The sequence below is a fragment of the Salmo salar genome, chromosome ssa11 (genome assembly GCF_905237065.1).
Source record: "Salmo salar chromosome ssa11, Ssal_v3.1, whole genome shotgun sequence".
Lineage (NCBI taxonomy): Eukaryota > Metazoa > Chordata > Actinopteri > Salmoniformes > Salmonidae > Salmo > Salmo salar.
Genome location: NC_059452.1, coordinates 50,948,480 through 50,952,304, shown reverse-complemented (window position 1 = coordinate 50,952,304; position 3,825 = coordinate 50,948,480). Strand labels below are relative to the sequence as shown.

Genomic DNA, 3,825 nt, shown 5'->3' with positions numbered 1-3,825 from the left:
TATTGTGTATCGTGGTAGAGAACACCTTGATAAGGGAACATGTTGTCAGGTATATTATTGTGTATCGTGGTAGAGGGAACAGTCAGGTATATTATTGTGTATCATGGTAGAGAACACCTTGATAAGGGAACAGTCAGGTATATTATTGTGTATCATGGTAGAGGGAACAGTCAGGTATATTATTGTGTATCATGGTAGAGAACACCTTGATAAGGGAACAGTCAGGTATATTATTGTGTATCATGGTAGAGGGAACAGTTAGGTATATTATTGTGTATCATGGTAGAGGGAACAGTTAGTTATATTATTGTGTATCGTGGTAGAGGGAACAGTCAGGTATATTATTGTGTATCATGGTAGAGAGAACAGTCAGGTATATTATTGTGTATCATGGTAGAGAACACCTTGATAAGGGAACAGTCAGGTATATTATTGTGTATCATGGTAGAGGGAACAGTCAGGTATATTATTGTGTATCATGGTAGAGAACACCTTGATAAGGGAACAGTCAGGTATATTATTGTGTATCATGGTAGAGGGAACAGTCAGGTATATTATTGTGTATCATGGTAGAGAGAACAGTCAGGTATATTATTGTGTATCATGGTAGAGAACACCTTGATAAGGGAACAGTCAGGTATATTATTGTGTATCATGGTAGAGGGAACAGTCAGGTATATTATTGTGTATCATGGTAGAGAACACCTTGATAAGGGAACAATCAGGTATATTATTGTGTATCATGGTAGAGAACACCTTGATAAGGGAACAGTCAGGTATATTATTGTGTATCATGGTAGAGAACACCTTGATAAGGGAACAGTCAGGTATATTATTGTGTATCATGGTAGAGGGAACAGTCAGGTATATTATTGTGTATCATGGTAGAGAACACCTTGTTAAGGGAACAGTCAGGTATATTATTGTGTATCATGGTAGAGGGAACAGTCAGGTATATTATTGTGTATCGTGGTAGAGGGAACAGTCAGGTATATTATTGTGTATCATGGTAGAGAGAACAGTCAGGTATATTATTGTGTATCATGGTAGAGAACACCTTGATAAGGGAACAGTCAGGTATATTATTGTGTATCATGGTAGAGGGAACAGTCAGGTATATTATTGTGTATCATGGTAGAGAACACCTTGATAAGGGAACAATCAGGTATATTATTGTGTATCATGGTAGAGAACACCTTGATAAGGGAACAGTCAGGTATATTATTGTGTATCATGGTAGAGAACACCTTGATAAGGGAACAGTCAGGTATATTATTGTGTATCATGGTAGAGGGAACAGTCAGGTATATTATTGTGTATCATGGTAGAGAACACCTTGTTAAGGGAACAGTCAGGTATATTATTGTGTATCATGGTAGAGGGAACAGTCAGGTATATTATTGTGTATCATGGTAGAGAACACCTTGATAAGGGAACAATCAGGTATATTATTGTGTATCATGGTAGAGAACACCTTGATAAGGGAACAGTCAGGTATATTATTGTGTATCATGGTAGAGAACACCTTGATAAGGGAACAGTCAGGTATATTATTGTGTATCATGGTAGAGGGAACAGTCAGGTATATTATTGTGTATCATGGTAGAGAACACCTTGTTAAGGGAACAGTCAGGTATATTATTGTGTATCATGGTAGAGAACACCTTGATAATGGAACAGTGAGGTATATTATTGTGTATCATGGTAGAGGGAACAGTCAGGTATATTATTGTGTATCATGGTAGAGGGAACAGTCAGGTATATTATTGTGTATCATGGTAGAGAGAACAGGTAGGTATATTATTGTGTATCATGGTAGAGAACACCTTGATAAGGGAACAGTCAGGTATACTATTGTGTATCATGGTAGAGGGAACAGTCAGGTATATTATTGTATAACATGGTAGAGAACACCTTGATAAGGGAACAGTCAGGTATATTATTGTATATCATGGTAGAGAAAACCTTGATAAGGGAACAGTCAGGTATATTATTGTGTATCATGGTAGAGGGAACAGTCAGGTATATTATTGTGTATCATGGTAGAGAACACCTTGATAAGGGAACAGTCAGGTATATTATTGTGTATCATGGTAGAGGGAACAGTCAGGTATATTATTGTATATCATGGTAGAGAACACCTTGATAAGGGAACAGTCAGGTATATTATTGTGTATCATGGTAGAGAACACCTTGATAAGGGAATAGTCAGGTATATTATTGTGTATCATGGTAGAGAACACCTTGTTAAGGGAACAGTCAGGTATATTATTGTGTATCATGGTAGAGAACACCTTGATAAGGGAACAGTCAGGTATATTATTGTGTATCATGGTAGAGGGAACAGTCAGGTATATTATTGTGTATCATGGTAGAGAACACCTTGATAAGGGAACAGTCAGGTATAATATTGTGTATCATGGTAGAGGGAACAGTCAGGTATATTATTGTGTATTATGGTAGAGAACACCTTGTTAAGGGAACAGTCAGTTATATTATTGCCTGTATGTTTACTACTTTACTGGTGTTATGTCACCACAGGGGGCTGATTCAGTAGAATTTCCCAGTTGTATCAATTACCAGTCAGGAATATAGATAGGTGCTCACTTGTAAACATATTATATTACATAAGCCATAGCATTTACCCCCATGCGAAGCCCCCCTGTGAGTGATTAAACTGTACCTCCCCTATTACCCCCCCCAGTACTTAATAACCAGCCTCCCTTCATTCCTCCCTCCATTCCTCTTGTCTAAAGGAGTGAACCCCTTCATAGTGTCCAGTAACCTGCTGAAGTGAAGCTAACAGCATTCAATACCTAGGAATGTAGACAGGTTATTTGCTGGGTGGTAGTGGACATTCTAAAAAGGGTCCCTGATGCGTGTACTAGTGATTTGACTCGCTCTTCTTCCAAAAACACGTTGGTCGGGGTTTGGTCATCCGACATGGTTTTTTGTGACCAATCTGTCTTCTGCTAAATGTAATGTGAGACATCCAGGCGTCCCTGAAGAAGGGGTTTGAAAACCACTGAGTTATGGGTTCACTGTGTCAATGAGTAGGCTCACCATGGGGTGTGTTCATTAGGAACAGAACAGAAGAAAACACAGTGAAACCGGGTGGTACTAACTCCGTTTTGTCCAATAAGAAACACTTGTTTTAATTTTGTGTTGCAGAACGTTTGCTACTGTGTGCCCTAATTAACAATCAGCAGAATAATAGTGTTTCCTGTTTGGGTGGTCAACATATGATAGCCTTTTTTTGTAAAATGTTGGTGACCCAACTGCAGTTCTGGTCACATCCCTGACTTTGATTACTACTGCCTAAGTCATAGTGTCGATGAGGTAGCTAGCTAGCTGTATATTATACATTGAGAGTGGTTCAACATGCCCTAAGTCATAGTGTCGATGAGGTAGCTACCTAGCTGTATATTATACATTGAGAGTGGTTCAACATGCCCTAAGTCATAGTGTCGATGAGGTAGCTAGCTAGCTGTATATTATAAACCAAGAGTGGTTCAACATGCCCTAAGTCATAGTGTCGATGAGGTAGCTAGCTAGCTGTATATTATAAACCAAGAGTGGTTCAACATGCCCTAAGTCATATTGTTGATGAGGTAGCTAGCTAGCTGTATTTTATACATTGAGAGTGGTTCAACATGCCCTAAGTCATAGTGTCGATGAGGTAGCTAGCTAGCTGTATATTATACATTGAGAGTGGTTCAACATGCCCTAAGTCATAGTGCTGCTGTTTTATTAATGTCCTGGTGCTGCATAGTTTACCCCTCAGGTAAAATAAGTGAATGTCCCTTCAGGAGAGGTTCAGATAGA

At 38.8% G+C, this 3,825-nt stretch overlaps 1 long non-coding RNA gene across 4 annotated transcripts in view; it reads left to right on the top strand.

Annotated features, from left to right (window-relative positions):
• Nucleotides 1-2,206, top strand: part of LOC123725170 (uncharacterized) — a 3,631-nt gene extending 1,425 nt beyond the window's left edge. The window contains exons 2-4 of one of the 4 annotated variants that reach the window (XR_006757589.1): nt 1-225; nt 462-952; nt 1,217-2,206. The exon at nt 1-225 is cut by the window's left edge and continues 43 nt beyond it. This is a non-coding gene — a long non-coding RNA (uncharacterized lncRNA). Of the gene's footprint in view, nt 226-461 lie in introns of all 4 variants that reach the window. The other 3 variants (XR_006757587.1, XR_006757588.1, XR_006757586.1) reach the window with 3 other exon arrangements.
• Nucleotides 2,207-3,825: the final 1,619 nt, after the last annotated feature.